This window comes from Oncorhynchus gorbuscha, linkage group LG06, assembly GCF_021184085.1.
Source record: "Oncorhynchus gorbuscha isolate QuinsamMale2020 ecotype Even-year linkage group LG06, OgorEven_v1.0, whole genome shotgun sequence".
NCBI classification, from domain to species: Eukaryota; Metazoa; Chordata; class Actinopteri; order Salmoniformes; family Salmonidae; genus Oncorhynchus; species Oncorhynchus gorbuscha.
Window position 1 is genome coordinate 98619186 of NC_060178.1, and position 16985 is coordinate 98636170.

At 43.7% G+C, this 16985-nt stretch overlaps 1 pseudogene; it reads right to left on the reverse strand.

The window, feature by feature from the left end:
• The window catches only part of LOC124038602, a 273183-nt pseudogene that overhangs the window by 180727 nt on the left and 75471 nt on the right, over positions 1-16985 (reverse strand).

The window sequence follows — 16985 nt, forward strand, 5'->3', positions numbered from 1 at the left end:
TGTGAAGGTGGTAAATTACCTTTTAATGGCATCAGACCGAGGCTTTGCATCTGTCCTCGTGCTCCTAGGCCTTAGTGCTGCTTTTGATACCATCGATCACCACATTCTTTTGGAGAGCTTGGAAACCCAAATTGGTCTACCCAGACAAGTTCTGGCCTGGTTTAGATCTTATCTGTCGGAAAGATATCAGTTTGTCTCTGTGAATGGTTTGTCCTCTGACAAATCAACTGTATATTTCGGTGTTCCTCAAGGTTCCGTTTTAGGACCACTATGGTTTTTACTATATATTTTACCTCTTAGGGATGTCATTCAAAAACATAATGTTAACTTTCACTGCTATGCGGATGACACACAGCTGTACATTTCAATAAAACATGGTGAAGCCCCAAAATTGCCCTCGCTAGAAGCCTGTGTTTAAGACATAAGGAAGTGGATGGCTGCAAACATTCTACTTTTAAACTCGGACAAAACAGAGATGCTTGTTCTAGGTCCCGAGAAACAAAGATATATTCTGTTGAATCTGACAATTAATCTCAATGTTTGTACAGTCGTTGCAAATAAAACTGTGAAGGACCTCTGCATTACTCTGGACCTGATCTCTCTTTTGATGAACATATCAAGACTGTTTCAAGGACCGTTTTTTTACATCTACGTAACATTGAAAAAATCAGAAACGTTCTGTCCAAAAATGATGCAGAAAAGTTAATCCATGCTTTTGTTACTACTAGTTTGGACTACTGCAATGCTCTACTGCAATACTTTCCGGCTACCCCGGATAAAGCACTAAATAAACATCAGTTAGTGCTAAATACAGCTGCTAGAATCCTGACGAGAACCAAAAAATGTGATCATATTACTCCAGTGCAAGCCTCCCTACATTGGCTTCCTGTCAAGGAAAGGGCTTATTTCAAGTTTTACTGCTAACCTACAAAGCATTACATGGGTTTGCTCCTACCTATCTCTCTGATTTGGTCCTGCCGTACATAACTGCACATATGCTACGGTCACAAGTTGTAGGCCTCCTAATTGTCACTACAATTTCTAAGCAAACACCTGGAGGCAGGGCTTTCTCCTATAGAGCTCCATTTTTATGGAATGGTCTGCCTACCCATGTGAGAGGCGCAAACTCGGTCTCAACATTTAAGTCTTTACTGAAGACTCATCTCTTCAGTGGGTTATATGATTGAGTGTAGTCTGGCCCAGGGGTGTGAAGGTGAACGGAAAGACTCTGGACTCCTTGCTGTTTCTGCCTGGCCGGTTCCCCTCTTTCCACTGGGATTCTCTGCCTCTAACCCTATTACAGGGGCCGAGTCACTAGCTTACTAGTGCTCTTTCATCCCGTCACTAGGAGAGGTGCGTCACTTGAGTGGGTTGAGTCATTGATGTGATCTTCCTCTCTGGGTTAGCGCCCCCCTTTGGGTTGTGCCATGGCGAAGATCTTTGTGTGCTATACTCGGCCTTGTCTCAGGATGGTAAGTTGGTGGTTGAAGATATCCCTCTAGTGGTGTGGGGGCTGTGCTTTGGCAAAGTGGGTGGGGTTATATCCTTCCTGTTTGGTCCTGTCCGGGGGTATCATCAGATGGGGCCACAGTGTCTCCTGACCCCTCCTGTCTCAGCCTCCAGTATTTATGCTGCAGTAATTTATGTGTCAGGGGGCTAGGGTCAGTCTGTTATATATGGAGTACTTCTCCTGTCTTATCCGATCTCTCTAATTCTCCCTTTCTTTCTCTCTCTCTCTTTGTCTGCTGTTCATAGCTTCTCTCTCCCACCTTCTTGTGTGCGTGTCTGTCACTTTGTTTGCTCCACCGAACAACAACCTACCCCTAACTCTATCCCTAACCCACCAGCCTGGGTAACTGTGGCACTTCATAGTACACTACTTTTGACCAGAGCCCATAGGGAATAGTGTGCCTTCTGGGACACAAACCATGGCACTGCTGGCTCTGTAACGGGGAAAAGCCATAGGTAACCCTTTGCCAGCTCCTGCCCACCTCTCCAATCCAGTTCACAGGTTGGGTTCAGAGCAGCTGAGACCCCCTGGGTGAAACCTCCATGCAGGCAGAGAGAGCGGACTGAGAGGAGGGGATTCAATTAGAAACTCAATGATTTCCTAAACCGATGTAGACCTTACCGTGAAATGCTTACTTACAAGCCCTTAACCAAAAATGCAGTTCAAGAAAGAGTTAAGAAAATATTTACCAAATAAACTAAAGTAAAATAAATAAATAATAATGATAAAAAGTAACACAATAAAATTGGACCCATGCCAAATCTTTTCAGTCTCCTGGAAGGGGGGTGGGGGGGAAGCTGTTATGTTGCCCTGTTCACAGCTGTCTTGGTGTGTTTGGACCATGATAGGTTGTTGATGATCTGGACACCAAGGAACTTGAAACTCGACCCGCTCCACTGTAGCCCCATCGATGTTCATCACGCCATCATCTAGAAGGCGAGGTCAGTAACGGTGCATCAAAGCTGGGAGCGAGAGACTGAAAAACAGCTTATATCTCAATGCCATCAGACTGTTCAAACAGCCATCACTGACATTGAGCGCACTACAAGTAGTAGTGCACTATAAAAGGAATAGGGTGCCATTTTGGATGAACCCTTGAGCTCAGATAACCCGCTGCCCATACTGTAATTTGGCACTGACAGGTGGTTTAAGGAGTGGCACTGGGTTGAATTCATTAGAGTGGGAAGAAGGCCGGGGTGTTTGAGATCATGTCCAATCTGTTCATTGTAATATTTATATTTATTTATTTTAACCTTTATTTAACTAGGCAAGCCAGTTAAGAACACATTCTTATTTACAACGGCGGCCTACACTGGCCAAACATAATCATGACTATATTGCATGAACAAGGCAAATTAAAAATCATAAAATGAATTACTGTGCATTTATACACAATTACAGAGCTCACACCCAAACTGTGAGATAAAGACATGCAGAACTAAGGGAGAATGAGAACCGGGTCTGGGTCATTAATTAAGCTATTCTTTAACAACACTGACAACAGCGTTCCCCTATGAGACAACCGTCAGCAAGATAACAACAAACACAATGAACCTCCCAGAAGCAGATGAAAGTGCTTTCAGTAAATTAGGCTGAATGTTCTGCACGAAAGAGGGAGGAAGAGAAATAGAAAGGTAGAGAGAGAGAGAGAGAGAGACCCAGGACAGCAACACAAATAGACCAAATCATGAGAAAACAAGAAGATAATTACTTGACACATTAGAAAGAATTTACAGCAAACTAAAATGCTATTTGTCTCTAAACAGAGAGTACACAGTGGCAGAATACCCGACCAGTGTGACTGACCCAAAATTAGGGAAAGCTTTGACTCTGTAGAGACTATTGTGAGCGTAGCCTTGCTATTGAGAGATGCATATTTCACTTGCTTTGGTAATGTAAACATATGTTTCCCATGCCAAAAAGCCCTTGAATTGAATAGACAGAAAGAGATTTGGCTGCAGAAGATTAGCTTGCTATGAAATCTAATTTTCAGGCCCCATTACCTCCAATCCAACCCCACCTATCCTTGCTCCTGTCACCAACAACACAAAGTCTTCTCCTCCAGCAGCAGCAAGCAGCAACCTCAGTGAAGACGACACAGTTTTTAACTGGCCCAGTAGCGTATAGGAGAGGGTGAATACAACTAGGTTAAATTAACCTGTTAAGACTCTAGGGGCAGTATTTCATTTTTGGATAAAAAGACGTGCCCGTTTTTAGCGCAATATTTTGTCACGAAAAGATGCTCGACTATGCTTGGAATTGATAGTTTTGGAAAGAAGACACTCTGATGTTTCCAGAACTGCAAAGATTTTCACTGTGAGTGCCTTAGAACAAAACCTACAGGCAAAACCAAGATGTTTGAGCGACCAGGAAATCAACAGGATTTCTGATGGCACGTTTTCCATGATCGCCTTATATGGCTGTGAATGCGACAGGAATGAACGGACACTTCCTATCGTTTCCCCAAGGTGTCTGCAGCATTGTGACGTATTTGTAGGCATATCATTGGAAGATTGACCATAAGAGACTACATTTACCAGGGGTCCCGCACGGTGTCTGTGTGGAAATTGGTGCGCAAAAGTCACCTACCAGTATTTTTCCATCCGAATCTGAGAACAATGCAGGCTTCCAGGAATGGCATTTCAATGAAGAGATATATGACAAAACACCTTGAGGATGGATTCAAACAACGTTTTCCATGTTTCAGTCGATATTATGGAGTTAATTCGGAAAAAAGTTCGACGTGTAGGTGACTGAATTTTCGGTTAGTTTCGGTAGCCAAATGCATAGTAACAAAACGGAACGTTGTGTCCTACACAAGCATCTTTCAGGAAAAACTGGACATCTGCTATGTAACTGAGAGTCTCCTCATTGAAACATCTGAAGTTCTTCAAAGGTAAATTATTTTATTTGATCCCTTTGCTGGTTTTTGTGAATATGTTGCGTGCTAAATGCTAACGCTAAATGCTAAGCTAGCTATCACCACTCTTACACAAATTATTGATTTTCTCTGGTTCTAAAGCATATTTTGAAAATCTGAGACGACAGGATTGTTAAGAAAAGGATAAGCTTGAGAACAGGCATATTTATTTCATTTCATTTGCGATTTTTAGAAATCGCTAACGTTGCGTTATGGTAATGAGCTTGAGGCTATGATTACGCGACCGAATGCGGTGTGGGTCGGCCTAAGAGGTTAAGAGGATGAGAGTGGTGCCCACGCCCTAATGGTGAATGTGGATACTGTGTTTCACACTCACTCACTTCAGATACTTAAGGCAAAAATACTGCGGCAGCATTTCTATATTCATACATTTTCACATAAAAAACAGACGACTGACCACAGCTCATATCTGCCATTCCTGGCATCCCAGTCCAGATATTAGGGAAGGGTGGAGTGATTCTTAGTGGGTCTTGACCTGGCATCCCAACCCAGCTATTAGGTAAGGCTGGAGTGATTATTAGTGGGCCTTGACCTGGGAGGGCTGTGGTTGATCATTTATGGATTTTGTTGCCCCGCATCAGTGATCATTGACGTAAGCATCCCACCACAGTTACCATCATGTAACTGGCTGTTTTGAATTTCCTCACACGACATTCCAACACGAATGAGTGACATTAGGTGGTTGGTTAATCAGATAGCACCACAGCTTGGCCTATGGGAGTTCTGCTGTGTTGCATGTACCTGTGAGCTTCTTGGCGGTCGGCAGCCGGACGCTGATGGTTTGGTGTGGGAGCAGTGGGGAGGAGGGCAGGGAGCGTGATACGCCCTCCATTATGCGGATGTGCTGCATGCCGTCGGTCATAGACAGGGGGGGCAGGGCGTAGTCACCCTCAAAGGCACAGTCACTGTCTATACTGCCACCTGCAGGAGGAAGCAGAATCATCAGCATAATAATCATGTATTCTAAGCATATATTTCATAATTTACAACACTTATGTGAGTATAGTTATGGATAGTCATGGATGTTTAAGAACAGTTATTAGTGCCTTTGTTGTGCATTGTATTACATTCTGCATAACGTGTAAGGCATTATACATGTGCTTCTAGTGGCATTGTGAACAGGGTATTAATATGAAGTACTTTCTTCACTACATGTAGGATTTCTTACAGTGTTCAGTGTAAATTAAAATGACTGCGGAACCAAGAGCCATGGAAATCAAATCAAATTTTATTTGTCACATACACATGGTTAGCAGATGTTAATGCGAGTGTAGCGAAATGCTTGTGCTTCTAGTTCCAACAATGCAGTAATAACCATGAGTAATCTAACTAACTATTCAAAAACTACTACCTTATGCACACAAGTGTAAAGGCATAAGGAATATGTACATAAAGATATATGAATGAGTGATGGTACAGAGTGGCATAGGCAAGATGCAGTAGATGGTATCGAGTACAGTATATACGTATACATATGATATGAATAATGTAGGGCAGGGGTGTCAAACTCAAATACCCAGTGGGCCAAAATGTAAAACCTGAACAAAGTCACGGGCCAACATTGAACAAATTAACCTTTTAATATGGACCCAAACAAGTTTTGCTTTAACATTGAATATGGAACAAGCATCGCTTATTACCATACAATATATAATTTAATAGTGGAGACATGCAAAATCGAATTTCAAATGAAAAAACACATCAATGGCATTCATTTATTAAATAAATAAAATTTAAATAAAAATTGTATGCCTCTTTTCTATTTGCAGCCTTCTGATTTAAATACCAAAATAAACTTTTTCCACTGGCTAATAATTTAACAAATAAAATGATAATAAATCAATCAACCATTCAAGCCCATGCCTTGTAGCAAGAAAAAGTGCATAAAGAAAACGTTAATTATTGCACACTGGTCTAATCTGATGTGCCCAAGCCAGATACCTGGCATCTCTTCTGGGATGCTAGTTCATCAATGTCTGGGCTCAAGCTCTGAGCTAAAGAAATCCTCAGTATCGAGCGAAGATGTTCATCAGTCAGACGTCTCCTGTGAGTTGTTTTGGTCATCTTCATCGAGGAGAAAAGTTGCTCGCATAGATAAGTGCTGCCGAACATGGAGAGCATCTGAGCAGCTTGGGTGTGGAGCTGAGGCATTGTGTCAGGGATGAACCGTGGAAACTGTGCGGCGCCCACAGCATCATACTTTGACTTCAGCGTGTCGTTGCACTGGAGTTCAATCAGCTCCATTTGGATGTTGGTTGGTGCATTTTCCACATCAACTGCGAAGGGATTACTAAGCAGTTCAAACTTGCATTTCTGGGAATCGAAGTCGGCAAATCGCCGGCTAAACTCAGCGGCGAGAACACTGAGTTTTTCAGCAAACTGTGAGCATGGGAACACGGCGGTAGAGATCTGCGCTTTTATGGATTGGCAGCAGGGAAAATGGCAAGGGTTTCCTTGCAGCGTCTGATTCTCCCACAGGCACAGTTTAGTTTTGAAGGCCCTCACTGCAGCGTACATGTCTGTGATGATGCGCCCCCGCCCCTGAAGCTGCAGGTTCAGCGCATCGAGATGGCTCGAGATGTCACAGAGAAAGGCCAGCTCACACAGGAACTTTTGCTCCCAGAGCTCTGCTGTATCCTTCCCTTTGGTTTCCAGGAATTTACATATTTCCTCACGCAGCTCGAAACATCTGTTCAGTACTTTTCCTCTGCTTGGCCATCTCACCTCTGTGTGATACGGCACGTCTGCGTATTCCGAAACACACTCCTCCAAAAAAGATTTAAACTGGCGGTGATTTAGACCTTTGGCTCTTATAAAGTTAACTACCTGTGTTACTGTGGTCATAACATGTTCCTTAGGGCTCAGAATGCACCCTTGTGGGGCCCCAGTGTTGAGGATCAGCGGGGTGGAGATGTTGTTACCTACCCTCACCACCTGGTGCGGCCCGTCAGGAAGTCCAGTACCCAGTTGCACAGGGCGGGGTCGAGACCCAGGGTCTCGAGCTTGATGACAAGTTTGGAGGGTACTATGGTGTTAAATGCTGAGCTGTAGTCGATGAACAGCATTCTCACATAGGTATTCCTCTTGTCCAGATGGGTTAGGGCAGTGTGCAGTGTGGTTGAGATTGCATCGTCTGTGGACCTTTTTGGGCGGTAAGCAAATTGGAGTGGGTCTAGGGTGTCAGGTAGGGTGGAGGTGATATGGTCCTTGACTAGTCTCTCAAAGCACTTCATAATGACGGAAGTGAGTGCTACGGGCGGTAGTCGTTTAGCTCAGTTACCTTAGCTTTCTTGGGAACAGGAACAATGGTGGCCCTCTTGAAGCATGTGGGAACAGCAGACTGGGATAAGGATTGATTGAATATGTCCGTAAACACACCAGCCAGCTGGTCTGCGCATGCTCTGAGGGCATGGCTGGGGAAGCCGTCTGGGCCTGCAGCCTTGCGAGGGTTAACACGTTTAAATGTTTTACTCACCTCGGCTGCAGTGAAGGAGAGTCCGCATGTTTTGGTTGCAGGCCGTGTCAGTGGCACTGTATTTTCCTCAAAGCGAGCAAAAAAGTTATTTAGTCTGCCTGGGAGCAAGACATCCTGGTCCGTGACGGGGCTGGTTTTCTTTTTGTAACCCTGCCACATACCTCTTGTGTCTGAGCCATTGAATTGCAATTCTACTTTGTCTCTATACTGACGCTTAGCTTGTTTGATAGCCTTGCGGAGGGAATAGCTACACTGTTTGTATTCAGTCATGTTTCCGGTCCCCTTGCCCAGTGGTTCGCGCTTTCAGTTTCACACGAATGCTGCCATCAATCCACGGTTTCTGGTTTGGGAATGTTTTAATTGTTGCTATGGGAACGACATCTTCAACGCACGTTCTAATGAACTCGCTCACCGAATTAGCGTATTCGTCAATGTTGTTGTTTGACGCAATACGAAACATATCCCAGTCCACGTGATGGAAGCAGTCTTGGAGCGTTGAATCAGATTGGTCGGACCAGCGTTGAACAGACCGCAGCGCGGGAGCTTCTTGTTTTAGCTGCTGTCTGTAGGCAGGGAGCAACAAAATGGAGTCGTAGTCAGCTTTTCCGAAAGGAGGGCGGGGGAGGGCCTTATATGCGTCGCGGAAGTTAGAATAGCAATGATCCAAGGTTTTACCAGCCCTGGTTGCGCAATCAATATGCTGATACAATTTAGGGAGTGTTGTTTTCAGATTATCCTCTGCCATAATGGCACCGCTATCCCAAATAAAGGTAACATAGAACTACATTTTAATACCACAAACAAAACCCAGGTAAGAGATTTTCCAGCAAAAACTAAATTACGAATAAGAAAGGTACAAGAACTGAAAAAGCTACTGGCAGCGTCGCAGTCAATTTTCACAAGGCCTGTGACCAAAGGGAAGGCGGCAACAATAGCATCTAATCGTGTGAGTTGCGTTCTTGCTAAGCATAAAAATTTGTTCAAAGATGGGGAGATGATTACGGAAGCATTTATTGAGGCTGTAGACTCGCTGTTTGGGGATTTTAAGAATAAGACTGAAATTATGGCTGCCAATGGCATTCAGTTGTCCAGCAATACGGTGACAAGAAGAAGTGAGGGAATAGTGGAGAACCTTGAGGATCAACTGAAGAAGGATATTGACAATTGCGAGTGTTTTTCCCTCTAGTTGGTTCGAGTCCACAGATATGGTAGATGTGGCACAGCTATGCATTTTCATCAGAATGGTATTTGACAACATGAGAACAAAGGAGGAACTACTCGCCATTTTGCCACATAGAAGAGGCGAAGATGTTTTTCAAGCTTTTACGGAGTTTGCTAACAAATTCCAACTGCCCTTGTGTAAGCTTGTCTCCATCCCTACCGATGGGGCACCCGCTATGTTAGGCGGCAGTGGGTCGTTGCATTGTGCAAACAAGATGATTCTTTCCCGGACTTTCTTCATTATCACTGCGTAATTCATCAGCGAATTTTGTGCGGAAGATGTTAAACATGAAACAGGTGATGGATATTGCTATGAAGATTGTGTGTTCTATTCGAGCAAAAAGCCTACAGTGGAGGCTATTTCGTGCTCACTTAGAAGAGACTGAAGCGGAGCATACAGACCTGTTACTGCACACGGATGTGAGGTGGCCGAGCCAAGGTACATTTTTAGGGAGATTCAGTGAGTTGTTGCCTGAAATCAAGGAGTTTCTCAAGGTCTCCAAACATGCTGTGGCTCCTGGATTTAGCTTCAACATGAAGTTGATGGATGCCCCAAACAATCGGAAAGGGGATTCGTCAGAGAAAATTACTTTACCCCAGTCCTCAGCAGTCCAATCCATGTACCTTTTGCAGAATATCAGTCTGTCCCTGATGTTTTTCCTGGCCTTCTTCACACCGGCCATCCTCCAAAAGTCTTTGCCTCACTGTGCGTGCAGATGCACTCACACCTTCCTGCTGCCATTCCTGAGCAAGCTCTGTACTTGTGGTGCCCCGATCCCACAGCTGAATCAGTTTTAGGAGACGGTCCTGGCGCTTGCTGGACTTTCTTGGGCGCCTTGAAGCCTTCTTCACAACAATTGAACAGCTCTCCTTGAAGTTCTTGATGATCCGATAAAAGTTTGATTTAGGTGCAATCTTACTGGCAGCAATATCCTTGCCTGTGAAGCCCTTTTGTGCAAAGAAATTATGACGGCACGTGTTTCCTTGCAGGTAACCATGGTTGACAGAGGAGGAACAATGATTCCAAGCACCACCCTCCTCTTAAAGCTTCCAGTCTGTTATTCGAACTCAATCAGCATGACAGAGTGATCTCCAGCCTTGTCCTCGTCAACACTCACACCTGTGTTAACGAGAGAATCACTGACATGGTGTCAGCTGCTCCTTTTGTGGAAGGGTTGAAATGCAGTGGAAATGTTTTTTGGGGGATTCAGTTCATTTGCATGCAAAGATGGACTTTGCAATTAATTGCAATTAATCTGATCAATCTTCATAACATTCTGGAGTATATGCAAATTGCCATCATACAAACTGAGTCAGCAGACTTTGTGAAAATTAATATTTGTGTCATTCTCAAAAATGTTCTGCCACGACTGTACTATGACCGATGACCACCTTTGTGGCCTGCATGAGACTTGCAACACGCTGCTACAACCCTGACTATGAAAAAGTACTTGGCTCCACCCAATGCCAAAAGTCCCACTAAGGTAGGAAATTAAATTAGTTACACTTATTTGTGGAAAACATGTTATTGATCCACATTATATTTGTGTATCAAATAGGTATCATAATGGCAGGTCCATACTCAGTGGTGTGTTGCATTTCATTCATTTTGTTTGTTGGTTTAGATTTAGAGACTGGTAGATCTCATCAGGCTGGCAAATGAAAAAGCAGATCTCACGTCAAAGAAGGTTGGGCACACCTGGTGTACAACATCAAAGATATGTAGCTACAATAGAGATCAACCATTATCCAAAGACAACCAAACCATAAGGGAGCTCAATTCATGAAAGAACACAGGAGCAATCACTAAACCACAGCAACACCTCCCTCCAAATATCACAAGTTCTGTTTGCCAATGTTTTAAACATTTTTAATTCTCACATTTCCTAGCACACTAACACTTCTGTATAACACTCTGTTCAGCCATTTTGTCTGTCCATACAGAACCACATCCAAGCCCAGCCCAGACGGCCCTGTCCCACCGGACAGACAGAGCTGTGAAGCCAACTGGCCAACACCTTCATGAAAAATCAGATAGCATAGCAGATACCAGAGACCAGGAGCCATTAACAGACACTCCCCAGTAGTCCCCATAGAGTGCTGTGTGTGTGTGTGTGTGTGTGTGTGTGTGTGTGTGTGTGTGTGTGTGTGTGTGTGTGTGTGTGTGTGTGTGTGTGTGTGTGTGTGTGTGTGTGTGTGTGTGTGTGTGTGTGTGTGTGTGTGTGTGTGTGTGTGTGTGATATAGACAATCAGGGACTGCTTACAACATCACACTGTCACACACACACACACACACACACACACACACACACACACACACACACACACACACACACACACACACACACACACACACACACACACACACACACACACACACACACACACACACACACACGCACACGCACTCACACACACCCCACCCAAACACACACCGTCTGACACTGTACCACCTGGCTCTGTGGTTTCAGCTCTGCCTGAGAGACTCCATCCATGTAATGTAGCAGCAACCACATCCCACATCCCTCAGTCAGTCTGTCTGTCTGCATGGAGGGTGTGAATGAAGACCAGAGGGGAATTCAAGAGAAGCTGCCTGGAAGCGAACAATTTTGCTCTCTTCTCTCCTCAACAGCTTTACATGTCTGAGAGCCAAGAGAAGTTTAGTGTGAGCCAATGGTCTGGGGGAGGCTACATAGCTACATTGACGTGGTAAGTGACTTACCTCTCAAAAAGCCGCCAAACAAAAGGGTAGGGTGTATTTGAATGCTACTTGTTGAACTGTTGAGACAGACAGGTATTTTTAAAGAGTGTAAGAGCCACTTCACAGAACAAAACACTCACAGACACACAAACACACACCCCCCCATAGGTAAAAACATAGGTAAAAAAGAGCATGGACACCTATGGGAAAATGGCACTGCCTAAATTAGTCCTATGGAAGCAGAACTCCATAACTGTAGTCTACAACATTTGCAAGATGACAGAGATGGTCGCCTCGCTTCAAGTCCTTAGGAAACTATGCAGTATTTTGTTTTTTTATGTATTATTTCTTACATTGTTAGCTCAGAAAATCTCAAATGTTATTACAAAGAGCCGGAAAGAACTATTGGATATAAGAGCGACGTCAACTTAGCAACATTATGACCAGCAATACGACTTTCCCGAAGCGGATCTTTATTTCAGACCTCCACCGGGATCTAATCCCAGAGGCCGTCCCAAAACAACGTTGTTGCCCAGGAGAGGCAGACCACCCACCGCTTCCGAGCATATTAGTAACCAATGTCCAGTCTCTAGACCACAAGGTGGACGAAGGGCACGAGTTGCCTTCCAGAGAGACATCAGAGATTGTATCATTCTCTGTTTCATGGAAACATGGCTCACTCGGGGTATGTTTTCAGAGTCGGTACAGCCACCGGGTTTCTTCATGCGTAGCACTGATAGAAACAAACATCTCTCTGGTAAGAAGGAGGACGGGGGTGTATGCGTCATGATTAACGACTTATGCTGTAACAATAACAACATACAGGAACTCAAGTCCTTTCCTTACGATCAAACGCCGACCACATTATCTCTCATGAGAATTCTCTTTGATTATAGTCACAGCTGTGTATATCCACGCCAAGCAGATAGCTCGAAGGCCCTGAAAGAACTTCACTGGACTCTATGTAAACTGGAAGCCATATATCCTGAGGCTGCATTTATTGTAGCTGGAGATTTTAACAAAGCTAAATTCTACCAGCACATTGGCTGTAGCACCCGCTCGAGCAAAACACTGGACCATTGCTACTCTAACTTCTGTGATGCATACAAGGCCTTCCGCCGCCCTCCCTTCGGCAAATACGACCACAACTCCATCTTGCTCGTACCATCCTATAGGCAGAAACTCAAAAAGGGTGTACCCCTGACTATAAACATTCAACGCTGGTCTGACCAATCGGAATCCACACTTCAAGATTGCTTTGATCACGTGGTCTGGAAAATGTTCCGGGTAGCCTCAAACCATAACATTGATTTATACTCTGACTCGGTGAGTGAGTTTATTACGAAGTACACTGGAGATGTTGTACCCACTGTGACTATTAAAACCTACCCCAATCAGAAACCGTGGATAGACAGCGGCATTTGTGCAAAACTGAAAGCGCAAACCACCGCATTCAACCATGGAAAGAGGTTGGGGAATATGGCTGAATATAAACAGTGCAGTTATTCCCTCCGCAAGGTATAGGGACAAAATGGAGTCGCAATTCAACGGCCCAGACATGAGACATATGTGGCAGGGTACAAAAAGAAAACCATCCATGTCATGGTCACCAAGGTCTTTCTTGAGGATAATACAGTGCCACCGACGCGGCCCGCTACCAAGAACTGCGGGCCCCCCCTCTCCTTCTCCGTGGACGATGTGAGTAAAACATTTAAACATGTTAACTCTCGCAAGGCTGCTGGCCCAGACGGCATTGCTAGCCGCGTCCTCAGAGCATGCACAGACAAGCTGACTGGTGTGTTTACGGACATAGTCAATCTGTCTCTATCACAGTCTGTTGTCCCCACAAGCTTCACAATGACCACCATTGTTCCTATACCAAAGAAGGCAAAGTTAACTGAGCTGTAGCACTCACGCCCTGTAGCACTCACGTCTGTCATCATGAAGTGCCTTGAGTGACGAGTCAAGGACCATATCACCTCTACCTTACCTGCCACCCTATACCCATCTCAGTTTGCATACCACCCCAACAGGTCCATAAACGGCAGGGTAGCCTAGTGGTTAGAGCGTTGGACTAGTAACCGGAAGGTTGCAAGTTCAAACCCCCGAGCTGACAAGGTACAAATCTGTTGTTCTGCCCCTGAACAGGCAGTTAACCCACTGTTCCTAGGCTGTCATTGAAATTAAGAATTTGTTCTTAATTGACTTGCCTAGTTAAATAAAAAAATGTAAAACGATGCAATCGCCTGCACACTGCCCTATCCCATCTGGACAAAATACCTGTGCAAGAATGCAGTTCATTGACTACAGCTCAGGATTCAACACCATAGTACCCTCCAAACTCATCATTAAGCTTAAGGCCCTGGGTCTCAACCCCACCCTGTTCAATTGGGTCCTGGACATTCTGACGGGCCACCCCCAGGTGGTGAAGGTAGGAAACAACATCCCCACTTTGCTGATATTCAACACTGGGTCCCCACAAGGGTACGAGCTCAGCCCCCTCCTGAACTCCCTGTTCGCCCATGAACCCCGCCAACTCAACAGTAGTGGGCTTGATTACCAACAATGACGAGACAGCCTACAGGGACGTGAGGGAACTCAGAGTGTGGTGTCAGGAAAACAACCTCTCACTAAGCGTCAACAAAACAAAGGAGATGATTGTGAACTTCAGGAAACAGCAGAGGGAGCACACCCCTATCCACGTCGACGGGACAGTAGTGGAGAAGGTGGGAAAGTTTTAAGTTCCTCGGCGTACACATCACGGACGAAATGAAATTGCCCACCCACACAGTCAGAGTGGTGAAGAAGGCGCAACATCAGGAGGCTGAAGAAATTTGACTTGTCACCTAAAACTTTTACAGATGCACATTCGAGAGCATCCTGATGGGCTGTATCACCGCCTGGTATGGCAACTGCACTGCCCTCAACCGCAAGGCTCTCCAGAGGGTAGTGAGGTCTGCACAACGCATCACCGGGGGCAAACTACCTGCCCTCCAGGACAACTACACCACCCGATGTCACAGGAAAGCTGCTATCATCCAGAAGGCGAGGTCAGTACAGGTGCATCAAAGCTGGGTCCGAGAGACTGAAAAACAACTTTTATCTCAAGGCCATCAGACTGTTAAACAGCCATCACTAACATAGAGAGGCTGCTGGCAACATACAGACCCAAATCACTGGCCACTTTAATATATGGATTTAATAAAGGTATCACTAGTCACTTCAAATAATGCCACTTTAATAATGTTTACATATCCTACATTACTCATCTCATATGTATATACTGTATTTCATACCATCTATTGCATCTTGCCTATGCCATACGCCAATCGCTTATCCATATATTTATATGTACATATTCAATTTCCATCCCTTTACATTTGTGTGTATAAGGTAGTTGTGAATTTGTTAGATTACTTTTTAGATATTACTGCCGTGTTGGAACTAGAAGCACAAGCATTTCGCTACACTCACATTAACATCGGCTAACAATGTACATGTGGCAAATAATATTTGATTCAATTTTTTATTGTTGACAGACACAATTGACTACCATTCTGTTTCTTTTCCTGCCCAGTGTAAACTTCCAGGGAGCACAGACTCAGACAAAATTACAAGAACATAAACATTCATAGTGTTCTCTCTCCACAAAATTACAGGAAAATAAACATTCATAGTGTTCTCTCTCCACAAAATTACAGGAAAATAAACATTCATAGTGTTCTCTCCACAAAATTACAGGAAAATAAACATTCATAGTGTTCTCTCTCCACAAAATTACAGGAAAATAAACATTCATAGTGTTCTCTCCACAAAATTAGAGGAAAATAAACATTCATAGTGTTCTCTCCACAAAATTACAGGAAAATAAACATTCATAGTGTTCTCTCCACAAAATTACAGGAAAATAAACATTCATAGTGTTCTCTCTCCACAAAATTACAGGAAAATAAACATTCATAGTGTTCTCTCCACAAAATTACAGGAAAATAAACATTCATAGTGTTCTCTCTCCACAAAATTACAGGAAAATAAACATTCATAGTGTTCTCTCTCCACAAAATTACAGGAAAATAAACATTCATAGTGTTCTCTCCACAAAATTACAGGAAAATAAACATTCATAGTGTTCTCTCTCCACAAAATTACAGGAAAATAAACATTCATAGTGTTCTCTCTCCACAGAATTACAGGAATATAAACATTCATAGTGTTCTCTCTCCACAAAATTACAGGAAAATAAACATTCATAGTGTTCTCTCTCCACAAAATTACAAGAACATAAACATTCATATTGTTCTCTCTCCACAAAATTACAGGAAAATAAACATTCATAGTGTTCTCTTTCCACAAAATTACAGGAATATAAACATTCATAGTGTTCTCTCTCCACAGAATTACAGGAATATAAACATTCATAGTGTTCTCTCTCCACAAAATTACAGGAAAATAAACATTCATAGTGTTCTCTCTCCACAAAATTACAAGAACATAAACATTCATAGTGTTCTCTCTCCACAAAATTACAGGAACATATACATTCATAGTGTTCTCTCTCCACAAAATTACAGGAAAATATACATTCATAGTGTTCTCTGTCCACAAAATTACAGGAATATAAACATTTATAGGATTCTCTCTCCATAAAATTACAGGAAAATAAACATTCATAGTGTTCTCTCTCCACAAAATTACAGGAAAATAAACATTCACAGTGTTCTCTCTCCACAAAATTACTTCTCCAGAAGTTATTAAATCCTCTGCTATGAAGTCATATCAAATACAGCCTCCAGCCCTCTCTGTTGCTCCAGGGGAGAGAGGAGAGAGAGGGGCAAGAAAATCATATGAGCATGATTCTAACAATTCAGAAGGAAAAAATAAGAGATGGATATAAGAATAAGAATATGGGGAAATGGGGAAAGGGGATAAAGGAGAGGAGAGGAGAGGAGAGGAGAGGAGAGGAGAGGAGAGGAGAGGAGAGGAGAGGAGAGGAGAGGAGAGGAGAGGAGAGGAGAGGAGCCTATCTGGTGAACACTACACAGAGACAGGAACAATCACCCACGAAATACACAGTGAACCCCGGCTACCTAAATACGGTTCCCAATCCGAGACAACGAGAATCACCTGACTCTGATTG